Source organism: Hemibagrus wyckioides, linkage group LG07, assembly GCF_019097595.1.
Source record: "Hemibagrus wyckioides isolate EC202008001 linkage group LG07, SWU_Hwy_1.0, whole genome shotgun sequence".
Classification (NCBI taxonomy): domain Eukaryota; kingdom Metazoa; phylum Chordata; class Actinopteri; order Siluriformes; family Bagridae; genus Hemibagrus; species Hemibagrus wyckioides.
In genome coordinates, this window is record NC_080716.1 from 29,202,771 (window position 1) to 29,220,191 (window position 17,421).

A 17,421-nucleotide genomic window follows, 5' to 3' on the forward strand; every position below is an offset into this window, starting at 1 on the left:
ATGTAGAAACAGGGGCATGTCTTCAAGTCCATATATAAATAATTAGAATAATGTTCTTCCAGCTCATGTACAGATTTACTTTCAGAGATTTTGTGAATGCATAATATCTGTATTCCATTTCCAATGCTTTATTGAAATAGGTATTGCATAATGCATAAAACTTTAATACAAACATTATTTAAGCTACAAACAAAGTCATATCAGGACATTTATGAACACAGTGAGAGTTACAAAGCATCATTTGTAAAGACAAAATATGAACAATAAAAATGTTTATAAAAATAAAGAGAAAATTTTCAAAAGTAACATATATTTATATAATATAATAAAAAAACACTATTTACTTTCATCATAATTCATTCATCAGTGAAGTTTTGTACATCAACAAGATTAACTTACTTTCTGTTAGAAAACAGTGACGGTCTTACAGACTTCACTCACGTTTCCAAAAACCAACCAAAAGCACTGAAGTGTAAGTATATGAGAAAAAGGAAAATAAACATTTTTATTAAAATATGTAAATGAGCCACAAGCATAAATTAATGTACTTTCAGTGGAATTAGTATATGAGTAACAGAAAAATCTGTATTTTAGACTCTCGTTTCTGACCTTATTTTTCTTGTACTTGTATAGCATGTATCCAGGTGAAAGTGCATTAATACAATTATATTTACTATGAATTATATATTTTTAAATGCTTTAAAATATGCAAATGTGCCACATGTATATATACAGAAGGAGTATAATAAGAGCAAAAAAGTTATAAAGTAAAAAATTAAGAAGAATGTTCCTGTGTACAGGAAGGGGATGAGTAGACTCTGCTGCTGTGTACAGGAAGGGGATGAGTAGACTCTACTGCTGTGTACAGGAAGGGGATGAGTAGACTCTACTGTTGTGTACAGGAAGGGGATGAGTAGACTCTACTGCTGTGTACAGGAAGGGGATGAGTAGACTCTACTGCTGTGTACAGGAAGGGGATGAGTAGACTCTACTGCTGTGTATAGGAAGGGGATGAGTAGACTCTACTGCTGTGTACAGGAAGGGGATGAGTAGACTCTACTGCTGTGTACAGGAAGGGGATGAGTAGACTCTACTGTTGTGTACAGGAAGGGGATGAGTAGACTCTACTGCTGTGTACAGGAAGGGGATGAGTAGACTCTACTGCTGTGTACAGGAAGGGGATGAGTAGACTCTACTGCTGTGTATAGGAAGGGGATGAGTAGACTCTACTGCTGTGTATAGGAAGGGGATGAGTAGACTCTACTGCTGTGTACAGGAAGGGGATGAGTAGACTCTACTGTTGTGTACAGGAAGGGGATGAGTAGACTCTACTGCTGTGTACAGGAAGGGGATGAGTAGACTCTACTGTTGTGTACAGGAAGGGGATGAGTAGACTCTACTGCTGTGTATAGGAAGGGGATGAGTAGACTCTACTGCTGTGTACAGGAAGGGGATGAGTAGACTCTACTGCTGTGTACAGGAAGGGGATGAGTAGACTCTACTGCTGTGTACAGGAAGGGGATGAGTAGACTACTGCTGTGTACAGGAAGGGGATGAGTAGACTCTACTTTCTGAGGAAGATCAGATGCTTTAATGTTTGCAGTAAGATGTTGGAGATCTTCTACCAGTCTGATGTTGTGAGTGCTGTCTTCTTTGCAGCATTATGCTGGGGAGGCAGCATTAGAGCCGGAGAAGCAAGGAAGCTGAACACACTGATAAAGAAGACTGGCTCTGTACTGGGATGCTCCCTCAACTGTTTTGATTTGATCGTGGAAAAGAAGACACTAAACAAACTAATGTCCATCCTGGACAATGCATCACATCCCCTCCATGACTTATTGGTCAAACAGCTGCAGCAAGGACCGGTACAGGAGAATAGTTCATCACTGTACCAGGATGTTATTGTTTCTCTTCCTTAAAAAAGTGCATTGGGCTTCTGTTGGTGGGATTCTGTTTACTGCACTGCTGCTGTATACTGATATATTTATTTTAATTTATTAATATTTATAATATTAAATATTACATTTATTATTAAATGTAATAAAATGTAGTATTATTACTGTTGATTATTTCTTACTGCATATTAATATTAAAACTGCTATTCTTTTGCTGCTGCTGTAATGAGTGAATTTTTCTTTGAGATTATTAAAGTTATCTATCTATCTATCTATCTATCTATCTATCTATCTATCTATCTATCTATCTATCTATCTATCTATCTATCTATCTATCTATCTATCTATCTATCTATCTATCTATCTATCGATTTTCCTTCTATCTGTTTGATAACTGTAGCTTCACCAGAACAGACACATGGCTCACTGCAAAGAGAAAGACAGGACAGTAAATACATTTATAAATACATTTCTCCTGATATTTCTGTCACTGATGTTACAAACTAGTTAACTTGTTGAATCAGTGACAGAGGGAACAAATCAGTTATTCAAGTAAGTTTCTGTGTCAGTATGTTGTATTTTCATAGTTATCTCTGTCATAACTGTCCAAGTAGACTGAAATAATGGAAAGTTATCTAAACAGCTTCCAATCAAGCATGGATGAGGTGGTGTTTTGTGTACATGGATACTGTAACTGCTGGATGATAATATCTTTATATTGCAGCATTAAAAATCTTTCCTTCTGGTGTTTTGTCTTTTAATGATTTATGCTATAAATGTCATGAGTCTTACCTCCATGTTGTGCATTATTTCTGAGTAGACAGTATCATCAGCCTCACTGGCCTTTCCTAGTGGGAATCAGATATCATGAATTAATCTCCTGAAATATTACAAAACATTTAAAGTTTTACAAAGAAAATGGTCTGGATATTAAAATCATACACAATTAAAATACATTAGACAACAACAGTGTTGATGTCCGGATTCTGACTGGTCAGAATTTGTAGATCAAATTTCTATAATAGCAGCTCTGACAATAGTGCAGCTGCAAATCACAGGTTTATTTTATTGCACTTGCTTTAATAGCTTCAAATTTCTTCAGTTTTCTTTTTTAACATTTATGGAAGGAATCTTCACTGTCAGCACTCTATAGCAGTCAGGACATTTTCTAACATGGGAAGATCTTCAAGACAGAGGACTTTATGACATTGTGGTTTTTGTAAGATAATAAAAGAGAGGTTGGTGAGGGAACTACTTTATTCACTCACTGACCAATTTTTACAAATCCCTGTACATATGTGCACATGGAAGGGGCAGGGCATTCATTGCGATGTTGTAAATGTCAGCTGCTGAATCCACCAGCCACCATAAAAGCGCCATTGTGCATATTACCATTGAGGTCCCTTTCGAATGAATTGCCATGGAAATCATTGGGCCATTAAACAAACAGACTGCATGAGGGAATCGTTTTGCATTAGTTTTGGTCTGTGTTGTCGAACACTTAAAACATGATTTGGGTGACACCTGAGAGTGTGATTATAAATAATGTCATTTCTACAGCTGTATATATTAAAGTGGAGTTGTGCATCAACTTGTGAATCAAGAGGTCCTGTGCAACTTATAGATCAGCATAATTTCTGAGTTTGTTATAGATTTATTCCTGCTATATAATAGATGTATAATAGCTCAGCTATGGAAATTTGCAGTGCTTGATTAGCTACCTATGCCAAGCTCTGCAGTGCATGACAAATTTAGTACCTCACTCTCCTTAACTGTGGAGGGAGGTGGTCCCTGTGGCATTACCTGTGGTAATCAAGGAGTCACACTCCCCGGTGGTTGTGGTGCCCAAAGCTGATGAGTTAGTTCAGTTCTTTGTGGACTATAGAAAAGTCAAAGCCCAATGCCACATATTGACAAATTGTGCAAGTGGAAAGGTGCAGTTCTCTTTAATTCAATGCTGGATTTAATAAAGGGATATTGGCACATCTTTTTGATTACAATATCAAGTGAAAAAATGTCTATTCGTCAATTTGGCTTGTTCAGAGCCCCAGCAATATTCCACCAACTCAGGGACAGAATTTTCTGTTTGAACACAGCAGTTACTGCTGCCTATTTAGATGATATAATTATTTAAGAAAATTCTTAGCAGAGGCACATCCAGCATTTGAGGGCTGTCCTGAGATTGTTGAGATGGGTGGGACTCACAGCAAACCCAAAGGAATGTGCGATTGGATGGGTGGAAGTACAGTATCTGGGCTTCAGCTTGGGCCAGGATCATGTGTGTCCTCAAACTGATAAGACTGCAAGACTGCAAATTGGTAATTGTGGCATGCCTGAGACCTTAGACCAAAAAGACCAGTGGCTGGCTGGCTATTATCACAGATTTGTGCCTAATTATTTGGACATCACCAACCTGCTGACTTGTCTCACTAAAAAGGGAGCACCAGACCTGGTCCAGTGGACGGAGTCATGCCAACAGACTTTCATATAGGTGAAAGATGCACTTTGTGGTGGGCCACTTTTACATTCCCCTGACTTCTCTCTCCCTTTTGTTTCATAGACAGATGCATCAGTCAGGGGGCTGAGGGCCATGTTTTTCTAGATGGAAGAGGTTGAAAGAGCACCTCTTGCTGTACATCAGCCCGAAGTTATTGGTGGAAGTACAGCACGATTGAAAAGGAGTGTCTAACCATCAAATGGGTGATCCTCACCCTCTGATACTATCTGCTGGAATGGGCCTTCATGCTCTGTTCAGACCACACACCACTCCAGTGGCTCCACCGCATATAGGATGCCAACAAGAAGAGCATTCATTGTTTTCTAGCACTTTATCACGCAAGTTAATGGAGAGAGGAGTTGGTGAAGACAAATTGCTAGAATCATAAACCTGTGCTTAATTCTACTACTGACTTTTCCTCTGTTGCAGTGAGTGGGGGGCAGAGATTAAGTGCAGTTAAATAATACTGCTGAAATGCTAAAGCAAAAATAAAACATATTTTGAGTTCTCTTTATGCGAATATCTAACTTGGGTATCACAAGACAGCATCATACATGTATGTCTGAGTCAAGAAGGTCAGTTAATATTAAGATCAAATATCAGATAGGGATAAATTAATTAAATAGGGAAGCTGCTGTGGTAAAGCACTTTAGTATGTGCTGTATTAGAAAAATAATCATTCAGTGTAGGAACTCTGAAGAATTGGCCCATTATACCACACTACACCACACTGTCACTGATTATATTCCTTTAACACAACAACAGAGTGTTTCATTACATAACATAAGAGTGATGTTTGACACAAGACATTTTCCTTTACCTTTTGTTCTCTTTGCTTTTTTCATTGTTTTTAGTTCAATATTAGCATAAGTCACATCAGCATCAGCATCAGCACCTGCAGTAGCTGAAAACAAAACCATCCAATGATCTTTAGCCTTTTAATACATCAGGCATAACTCATCAAAATAGACATCAGTCATTATCAGTCCCCTGCTAATGATTCGATGCAGTTTATTAAGATAACAAATAATTGACAGTGCTGAAGATTTGTTAACTTTTGTTTTTAATAAAATTCAGTATTGTAGCATCAGAATCAATGTTTGCTTCCTTTTCTTCGTGACCCGTGCGTAAGTGGCTTCCCTGCTCTGACCTGCAACTTTACCTGAACACAGTGCAGTGTGTTAGTCACTACAAGACACTTCTGTACTTTACTGTATAGAGTTAATCTTTTGTTAAATCTCCTAACGCAAGAGGAAATGTCTGAAATTAAATAAAGCTACCTGTTTCACTCCTTATATTCAACAAAACATGTGTAAAGCAGTTATCTGACCTTTTTTTCTTTTGCAGGACGACAGCAGAGCCATTAAGATCAGAAAAGAGATGAACAAAAATCCCAAACCCACAAACAGTCCTACTGTTCCACCATTGGATCTAGGACCTGATACAGAGTGGAAAAGAGCAGAGGTTCAGCATATCATCAGTGTTATGAAAAAGAGAATCATATACATTTATAAACATATAATACATAAATATTATTAAAATTCTACATTTATCTGCTTTGTTTGTTTTGGACAATATTGAGGTCATTATAACAATCAATTTTATAATCTTCCCTCTAAAGATCCCTCTGCTGTAGGGCCTTAACCTAACATAAACATATCTGTGGTACTGCGAGAACTACTCTGTGTTCACACAACAAGGGGGAGGGGAAAACATAATTTCTTAGAGACCAAGAGGAAAAGACACGTTACTATCATTGGTAAAAGAAATAAATTAAAACCTTTAAAAACAAAGTAAGATTTTTCTGTACAATTTGAGGTCAATCAGTGAGATTTTATGGTGATTTGTAAATTTACTATAGTCCAGCAATAGAAATTCTGGGTGTTTATTACAAGAAATCAGGAATCGATTCGATTCAGTGCTCATTAACTGGTCGTCATAAAAAATAAAAATTGATTTGGAAGTATTTTATGATTTTATGATTAAGGATTAAAGCAATGCAAACTGTAAACTGTGAAATAGCTATAGAAGGAACTACCATGTTTTCTTACAATACAAGAAACTGCATAAAACACTCATGCATATAAAGAATATGTTGAATGGAGAGTATAAGAGCAGCCGACCTGTGCACACAGAACTGTGTCTGCAAGCACAACCATCTCAAAGTGCTGTGAATTGCATGTATACAAGGGTATTCCTAAGCAATGACATGTCCATGCAGTGAAATGGTCCCAGATGAGGTCATTTCAGCTCTGTGAGATTTGAGCACTGAGACATGTACTTCCTTCCTACATGTGACTAACATCAACTAACATCAAGGTGAAATTCACAGCACTTTGCACTCATACATAATTACCAAGCTTGCTGAAACTGCCCTCAGTGCACAAATCACCACCTTGAAGCATGTGGAGAACATAAAAACTCCAATCACACAAAGCAGAGGCAGGAATTGGACTCCCAAACCTGATCGTGTGAGGCAAAAATTGCTAACCACAAAGCCACTATATCCTCTAAGTAATTACTTACTCAGGGTTAGTATTCATTTTGGGATAGGTGCACATGCATATTCATATTTATATTTAGTGTTTGTATTTAGTGTTGTTGAAATGAATGGTAGCTGTTTCATACAATGAATGACAGAAATTATTAGGCAAAATCATGACAATGTTATGTTATGTACTGAGAAATAAATAGCCTTTTGCCATCCTGAACAGTTTTTCCCCAGTGGAAACACAGAATTCTAAATATTCTGTATTGAAACATTTCTTTTATCCTTTAACATTAAACACACTACATGAAGACTCACCATGCACTGTGATGTTGACAGGATTACTGTTTTCTCCAGATTCAGACTCACACCAGTAAACTCCAGTGTAGGATGTGGAGAGGGAGCTGATGTTACATGTAGGTCCTGTAACTGATCCCCAGTGTGAACAATCTAACACTCTCTCACTGTGTGTGTATCGTCTCACTGTCCATCCAGTAGAGTTACTCTGGTCCTCACAGCTCAGTGAGAGAGAGTCATTAGTAAAGTGTTGAGTTCTGCTGGGATTGATGATCAGAGAGACTGGAGGAGATTCATCTTAAACACAGAAAAGAGCCAAGTTAAAAAAGAAGTAAATAACTTTAAATGACATGTAAATAACTGACATGTACTTATGAAAAAATAAATGCTGCATGAATCAGATCTTACATTCACACTTTTCTATACTACACTTCAACACAACAGTTAATTTTCCTCACCAGTGATCCATAGTGGCTGTGGATTGCTGTACTGTGAGTGAAGGGCTGGTTCTCCTCTCTCTCCTCTGCACATATAAACTCCTGTGTGATTAAGAGCAGCAGGACTGAGAGTGTATTTGCCTCCAGATCCTCTACTGCTGTCTGAGAGGAGCTCCACATACACGCTATAGCCACCATTATTATTTATTCCAGTTAAGCCGTCTCTGTAGGGAACAACTGTGTACCAGCTGAATGTCCAGTCTGTAGAGGAGTCTGTAACCTCACAGCTTAGGGTCACTGAGTCTCCTTCAGTCAGCCAGCTCTGTGGAGATACACTCAGTATTGCCTGTGGTCTCTCTGTTACACAGGAAGTACAAACAATTTTCTTTCAAGATTCATTTTTTACACAGTAAGAACATTTTCATGTGCCTCCAGAAATCCTCACAGACTCACCTGATACAGTCAGTGTAACAGCATCACTGGAGTGTGAGGAGCGTGAACCTCCTCTCTCTGCTCCTCTACAGGTGTATTTACCTGTGTGGGTCACTTCAACACCACTGATTCTGTACACCTGTCCACTACTGACAGGACTGTGTGAAGCATCTTTATACCAGCTGTACTGCCAGCTAGAGACACTTTCATCCTGTATGTCACATCTCAGAGTGACGGTCTCTCCACTGAACACCTGATTATCAGGATCTATGGATGCCACTGGTTTAGGTCTTGCTGTAGAAACATAATAGAGCACCTAAATGATTATGATGAATTTTTCATCATGGTGTATAATGATGACATAGGTGGAATAGTAAGTAATTTGCTTTAATTAACACAGTCAGTTAATTTACAGATACAGGGGGAGCACAAAATAATGTGAACATACATTTCTATAGGGGTTAATATTATAGTATGCGCAGTATGCTCCTGTGAAAAAATTAATTTTCTGATTATCACTCATTTATTTTTAATTACTAGACATTGTCGATTATAGTAAATAAATGTGATTATCATTTGTTTGTTTTATTAATATATATTGTCTGGGTTGCATGCCAGTATAAAACAAGTTGTGCTCATCAGTGGTTGATTTAAAGGAGAAATTCACTTCAAGAACAAAAATAATTTCCTCACCCCCTTGTCATCCAAGATGTTCATGTCTTTCTTCCTTCATTCGTAAAGAAATTATTTCTTTTGACCAAAATATTTCAGGATTTTTCTCCATATAGTGGACTTCAATGGTGCCGCGTGTTTGAACTTCCAAAATGCAGTTTAAATGTAGTTTACATAGTGCCACAGACGCACATCTCAGAGTTAGTGCTAGATTAGCTTTTATGATTTTTCTAAGAAAATGACCAATCATTTCGCTAGATAAGAGCCTTCTTCCTGGGCTGGGATGGTTTAGAGCTCTTTGAAGCTGCATTTAAACTGCATTTTGGAAGTTCAAACTCAGGGCACCATTGAAGTCCACTATATGGACTATATACTGAAGAAAGAAAGACATGAACATCTTGGATGACAAGGGGATGAGGAAATTATTTACACACACACACACACACACATATACACATACACACACACACACACACGAAACAGAGTCAAACAGTTATTCCATTCAATATAACATGTGGTGTTTAGACTATAATAAAGTGAGGAAATGTTTTAGATTGCTCAGATTTCTGTATATTTTATATTATAGTTTAAGTAATGAAACACTCTAACACTGTTACAGAAAAATACTGAGTGATGTGCTGGTGTTATGAAGCTGAGTTACTGTTTCCACCTTGAAGTAGAGATTATATTCTTATAACAGCATGTGTCAATGATTACAATAGAATTTATTCATGAATGACACCCTGTACTTTTTGTCTATTTCTAGTTACATTTACTGTTGTGGAATGTCTGCAAAACAAGTTAGTTCCTGTTCTTGTCACATTATGGGGCTGGAGGCAGTAGAAGTGCCGAAATTACAAGTACAAGTGTAGAAATTCATTAATTTACAGAGAAAAAAGAAACTATAAAATGAATACAGGAATGAAGCAAAAACAAACACTAGGTCAGTGCTGTGAAAGACACACACATGGGTAACAACAGTTGAAAGACAAAGACATGGAGAAACAAAGGATCTTAAATACACAAACAAATCAAGTATGAAACTGAAAACAGGTGAGTATAACCCAGACACATTAGAACAACAACCAATGACAGGACAGGGGTGGAGAAAAGACATGAATCAGAATTATTTTAAATGTTTTTAAATAAAAATAGAATTACAATAATTACAATATTTAGTCTTGACATACCTTTCACTGTAATCTTGACAGGATCACTGAAGTAGCTGGACTGTGAGTAGTGGTTTCCCCTGATTGCTTGACACTTGTACTCTGTTTCTCCTGCATTATCTTCTGTCACTTTAAGTGTGTTCTCTTGTTCACCGTTCAGATTCTGTAACTGATTATTTTTGTACCAGCGAAACTTCCATCCAGTCTCCTGCTGCAGCTCACAGCTCAGAGTGACGGTGTCTCCAGTGTAGACGGAGCTCTGAGGATTCACTCTCACAGTCGGTTTGGGTTTTTCTGTTGGTATGAAATGATGAAGGAGTCAGAGCTGCTTTTCACTTTACAACATAAGCAGTAGATTCACTGTGTCTAACAGATGCTTTGTGTCTAAAACAAACATTTATATTTAACACTTTATACAAGATATTACAGTTGTATGTTTTCTTACACGGCTGGTATTCAGTTTATTTTCAATGTAACTAAGTTCATGATTGGATTGAAGTGTAGAATTTGCTGATTTTAGATAATTTTATGGATCCAGCACTAATCCTGCACCACCATCTGAACATATCTGCATCTTTTTAAAAATGAGCAAAAACATGACTTCCTACAGTAAAGCCATTAAAGACAGGTGTTATATAATATTATAAACTCTATGCTAAAATATTATAAAGTATTCAAATAACCATAGATATTAATAACTAGAAATATAGCCAACAGAACAGATGTGAATCAGGGATTATTTCCCCAGCAGTGTTAGTGTGCAAACTTAATATAAAACCCAGATGCTACTGAAGAAGACATGATGATGATTCTTGGGAAAGAAATTGGTGTCTACTAGAAACAGGGACTCAGTTACTGACAGCTCAAAATCTGATCCCTAAAAATAATGTTAACATATTAAATAAGAAATTAAAAACACCCACACACTCACCTGATACAGTCAGTGTAACAGCATCACTGGAGTGTGAGGAGCGTGAACCTCCTCTCTCTGCTCCTCTACAGGTGTATTTACCTGTGTGGGTCACTTCAACACCACTGATTCTGTACACCTGTCCACTACTGACAGGACTGTGTGAAGCATCTTTATACCAGCTGTACTGCCAGCTAGAGACACTTTCATCCTGTATGTCACATCTCAGAGTGACGGTCTCTCCACTGAACACCTGATTATCAGGATCTATGGATGCCACTGGTTTAGGTCTTGCTGTAGAAACATAACAGAGCATCTAAATGATTATGATGAATGTTTCATCATGGTGTATAATGATGACATTGGTGGAATAGTAAGTAATTTGCTTTAATTAACACTGTCAGTTAATTTACAGATACAGGGGGAGCACAAAATAATGTGAACACCCATTTGTATAGGGGTTAATATTACTTGTGTATGCTACTGTGAAAATAAGTGTTCTGATTATCACTCATTTATTTTTAATTACTAGACATTGTCGATTATAGTAAATAAATGTGATTATCATTTGTTTGTTTTATTAATATATATTGTCTGGGTTGCATGCCAGTATAAAACAAGCTGTGCTCATCAGTGGTTGATTTAAAGGAGAAGTTCACTTCCAGAATAAAAATAATTTCCTCACCCCCTTGTCATCCAAGATGTTCATGTCTTTCTTCCTTCATTCGTAAAGAAATTATTTCTTTTGACCAAAATATTTCAGGATTTTTCTCCATATAGTGGACTTCAATGGTGCCGCGTGTTTGAACTTCCAAAATGCAGTTTAAATGTAGTTTACATAGTGCCACAGACGCACATCTCAGAGTTAGTGCTAGATTAGCTTTTATGATTTTTCTAAGAAAATGACCAATCATTTCGCTAGATAAGAGCCTTCTTCCTGGGCTGGGATGGTTTAGAGCTCTTTGAAGCTGCATTTAAACTGCATTTTGGAAGTTCAAACTCAGGGCACCATTGAAGTCCACTATATGGACTATATACTGAAGAAAGAAAGACATGAACATCTTGGATGACAAGGGGATGAGGAAATTATTTACACACACACACACACACACATACACACATACACACACACACACACACACGAAACAGAGTCAAACAGTTATTCCATTCAATATAACATGTGGTGTTTAGACTATAATAAAGTGAGGAAATGTTTTAGATTGCTCAGATTTCTGTATATTTTATATTATAGTTTAAGTAATGAAACACTCTAACACTGTTACAGAAAAATACTGAGTGATGTGCTGGTGTTATGAAGCTGAGTTACTGTTTCCACCTTGAAGTAGAGATTATATTCTTATAACAGCATGTGTCAATGATTACAATAGAATTTATTCATGAATGACACCCTGTACTTTTTGTCTATTTCTAGTTACATTTACTGTTGTGGAATGTCTGCAAAACAAGTTAGTTCCTGTTCTTGTCACATTATGGGGCTGGAGGCAGTAGAAGTGCCGAAATTACAAGTACAAGTGTAGAAATTCATTAATTTACAGAGAAAAAAGAAACTATAAAATGAATACAGGAATGAAGTAAAAACAAACGCTAGGTCAGTGCTGTGAAAGACACACACATGGGTAACAACAGTTGAAAGACAAAGACATGGAGAAACAAAGGATCTTAAATACACAAACAAATCAAGTATGAAACTGAAAACAGGTGAGTATAACCCAGACACATTAGAACAACAACCAATGACAGGACAGGGGTGGAGAAAAGACATGAATCAGAATTATTTTAAATGTTTTTAAATAAAAATAGAATTACAATAATTACAATATTTAGTCTTGACATACCTTTCACTGTAATCTTGACAGGATCACTGAAGTAGCTGGACTGTGAGTAGTGGTTTCCCCTGATTGCTTGACACTTGTACTCTGTTTCTCCTGCATTATCGACTGTCACTTTAAGTGTGTTCTCTTGTTCACCGTTCAGATTCTGTAACTGATTATTTTTGTACCAGCGAAACTTCCATCCAGTCCCCTGCTGCAGCTCACAGCTCAGAGTGACGGTGTCTCCAGTGTAGACGGAGCTCTGAGGATTCACTCTCACAGTCGGTTTGGGTTTTGCTGTTGGTATGAAATGATGAAGGAGTCAGAGCTGCTTTTCTCTTTACAACATAAGCAGTAGATTCACTGTGTCTAACAGATGCTTTGTGTCTAAAACAAACATTTATATTTAACACTTTATACAAGATATTACAGTTGTATGTTTTCTTACATGGCTGGTATTCAGTTTATTTTCAATGTAACTAAGTTCATGATTGGATTGAAGTGTAGAATTTGCTGATTTTAGATAATTTTATGGATCCAGCACTAATCCTGCACCACCATCTGAACATATCTGCATCTTTTTAAAAATGAGCAACAACATGACTTCCTACAGTAAAGCCATTAAAGACAGGTGTTATATAATATTATAATCTCTATGCTAAAATATTATAAAGTATTCAAATAACCATAGATATTAATAACTAGAAATATAGCCAACAGAACATATGTGAATCAGGGATTATTTCCCCAGCAGTGTTAGTGTGCAAACTTAATATAAAACCCAGATGCTACTGAAGAAGACATGATGATGATTCTTGGGAAAGAAATTGGTGTCTACTAGAAACAGGGACTCAGTTACTGACAGCTCAAAATCTGATCCCTAAAAATAATGTTAACATATTAAATAAGAAATAAAAACACCCACAGACTCACCTGATACAGTCAGTGTAACAGCATCACTGGAGTGTGAGGAGCGTGAAGCTCCTCTCTCTGCTCCTCTACAGGTGTATTTACCTGTGTGGGTCACTTCAACACCACTGATTCTGTACACCTGTCCACTACTGACAGGACTGTGTGAAGCATCTTTATACCAGCTGTACTGCCAGCTAGAGACACTTTCATCCTGTATGTCACATCTCAGAGTGACGGTCTCTCCACTGAACACCTGATTATCAGGATCTATGGATGCCACTGGTTTACTGGGTCTTGCTGTAGAAACATAATAGAGCACCTAAATGATTATGATGAATGTTTCATCATGGTGTATAATGATGACATAGGTGGAATAGTGAGTAGTTTGCTTTAATTAACACTGTCAGTTAATTTACAGATACAGGGGGAGCACAAAATAATGTGAACACCCATTTGTATAGGGGTTAATATTACTTGTGTATGCTACTGTGAAAATAAGTGTTCTGATTATCACTCATTTATTTTTAATTACTAGACATTGTCGATTATAGTAAATAAATGTGATTATCATTTGTTTGTTTTATTAATATATATTGTCTGGGTTGCATGCCAGTATAAAACAAGCTGTGCTCATCAGTGGTTGATTTAAAGGAGAAGTTCACTTCCAGAATAAAAATAATTTCCTCACCCCCTTGTCATCCAAGATGTTCATGTCTTTCTTCCTTCATTCGTAAAGAAATTATTTTTTTTGACCAAAATATTTCAGGATTTTTCTCCATATAGTGGACTTCAATGGTGCCGCGTGTTTGAACTTCCAAAATGCAGTTTAAATGTAGTTTACATAGTGCCACAGACGCACATCTCAGAGTTAGTGCTAGATTAGCTTTTATGATTTTTCTAAGAAAATGACCAATCATTTCGCTAGATAAGAGCCTTCTTCCTGGGCTGGGATGGTTTAGAGCTCTTTGAAGCTGCATTTAAACTGCATTTTGGAAGTTCAAACTCAGGGCACCATTGAAGTCCACTATATGGACTATATACTGAAGAAAGAAAGACATGAACATCTTGGATGACAAGGGGATGAGGAAATTATTTACACACACACACACACACACATACACACATACACACACACACACACACGAAACAGAGTCAAACAGTTATTCCATTCAATATAACATGTGGTGTTTAGACTATAATAAAGTGAGGAAATGTTTTAGATTGCTCAGATTTCTCTATATTTTATATTATAGTTTAAGTAATGAAACACTCTAACACTGTTACAGAAAAATACTGAGTGATGTGCTGGTGTTATGAAGCTGAGTTACTGTTTCCACCTTGAAGTAGAGATTATATTTTTATAACAGCATGTGTCAATGATTACAATAGAATTTATTCATGAATGACACCCTGTACTTTTTGTCTATTTCTAGTTACATTTACTGTTGTGGAATGTCTGCAAAACAAGTTAGTTCCTGTTCTTGTCACATTATGGGGCTGGAGGCAGTAGAAGTGCCGAAATTACAAGTACAAGTGTAGAAATTCATTAATTTACAGAGAAAAAAGAAACTATAAAATGAATACAGGAATGAAGTAAAAACAAACACTAGGTCAGTGCTGTGAAAGACACACACATGGGTAACAACAGTTGAAAGACAAAGACATGGAGAAACAAAGGATCTTAAATACACAAACAAATCAAGTATGAAACCGAAAACAGGTGAGTATAACCCAGACACATTAGAACAACAACCAATGACAGGACAGGGGTGGAGAAAAGACATGAATCAGAATTATTTTAAATGTTTTTAAATAAAAATAGAATTACAATAATTACAATATTTAGTCTTGACATACCTTTCACTGTAATCTTGACAGGATCACTGAAGTAGCTGGACTGTGAGTAGTGGTTTCCCCTGATTGCTTGACACTTGTACTCTGTTTCTCCTGCATTATCGACTGTCACTTTAAGTGTGTTCTCTTGTTCACCGTTCAGATTCTGTAACTGATTATTTTTGTACCAGCGAAACTTCCATCCAGTCCCCTGCTGCAGCTCACAGCTCAGAGTGACGGTGTCTCCAGTGTAGACGGAGCTCTGAGGATTCACTCTCACAGTCGGTTTGGGTTTTGCTGTTGGTATGAAATGATGAAGGAGTCAGAGCTGCTTTTCACTTTACAACATAAGCAGTAGATTCACTGTGTCTAACAGATGCTTTGTGTCTAAAACAAACATTTATATTTAACACTTTATACAAGATATTACAGTTGTATGTTTTCTTACACGGCTGGTATTCAGTTTATTTTCAATGTAACTAAGTTCATGATTGGATTGAAGTGTAGAATTTGCTGATTTTAGATAATTTTATGGATCCAGCACTAATCCTGCACCACCATCTGAACATATCTGCATCTTTTTAAAAATGAGCAAAAACATGACTTCCTACAGTAAAGCTATTAAAGACAGGTGTTATATAATATTATAATCTCTTTGCTAAAATATTATAAAGTATTCAAATAACCATAGATATTAATAACTAGAAATATAGCCAACAGAACAGATGTGAATCAGGGATTATTTCCCCAGCAGTGTTAGTGTGCAAACTTAATATAAAATCCAGATGCTACTGAAGAAGACATGATGATGATTCTTGGGAAAGAAATTGGTGTCTACTAGAAACAGGGACTCAGTTACTGACAGCTCAAAATCTGATCCCTAAAAATAATGTTAACATATTAAATAAGAAATAAAAACACCCACAGACTCACCTGATACAGTCAGTGTAACAGCATCACTGGAGTGTGAGGAGCGTGAACCTCCTCTCTCTGCTCCTCTACAGGTGTATTTACCTGTGTGGGTCACTTCAACACCACTGATTCTGTACACCTGTCCACTACTGACAGGACTGTGTGAAGCATCTTTATACCAGCTGTACTGCCAGCTAGAGACACTTTCATCCTGTATGTCACATCTCAGAGTGACGGTCTCTCCACTGAACACCTGATTATCAGGATCTATGGATGCCACTGGTTTACTGGGTCTTGCTGTAGAAACATAATAGAGCACCTAAATGATTATGATGAGTGTTTCATCATGGTGTATAATGATGACATTGGTGGAATAGTAAGTAATTTGCTTTAATTAACACTGTCAGTTAATTTACAGATACAGGGGGAGCACAAAATAATGTGAACACCCATTTGTATAGGGGTTAATATTACTTGTGTATGCTACTGTGAAAATAAGTGTTCTGATTATCACTCATTTATTTTTAATTACTAGACATTGTCGATTATAGTAAATAAATGTGATTATCATTTGTTTGTTTTATTAATATATATTGTCTGGGTTGCATGCCAGTATAAAACAAGCTGTGCTCATCAGTGGTTGATTTAAAGGAGAAGTTCACTTCCAGAATAAAAATAATTTCCTCACCCCCTTGTCATCCAAGATGTTCATGTCTTTCTTCCTTCATTCGTAAAGAAATTATTTCTTTTGACCAAAATATTTCAGGATTTTTCTCCATATAGTGGACTTCAATGGTGCCGCGTGTTTGAACTTCCAAAATGCAGTTTAAATGTAGTTTACATAGTGCCACAGACGCACATCTCAGAGTTAGTGCTAGATTAGCTTTTATGATTTTTCTAAGAAAATGACCATTCATTTCACTAGATAAGAGCCTTCTTCCTGGGCTGGGATGGTTTAGAGCTCTTTGAAGCTGCATTTAAACTGCATTTTGGAAGTTCAAACTCAGGGCACCATTGAAGTCCACTATATGGACTATATACTGAAGAAAGAAAGACATGAACATCTTGGATGACAAGGGGATGAGGAAATTATTTACACACACACACACACACATACACACATACACACATACAC

General features: G+C 36.8%; 1 pseudogene; it reads right to left on the minus strand.

The window, feature by feature from the left end:
- LOC131356294 (titin-like) overlaps positions 1-17,421 on the minus strand; it is a 47,101-nt pseudogene that overhangs the window by 16,861 nt on the left and 12,819 nt on the right.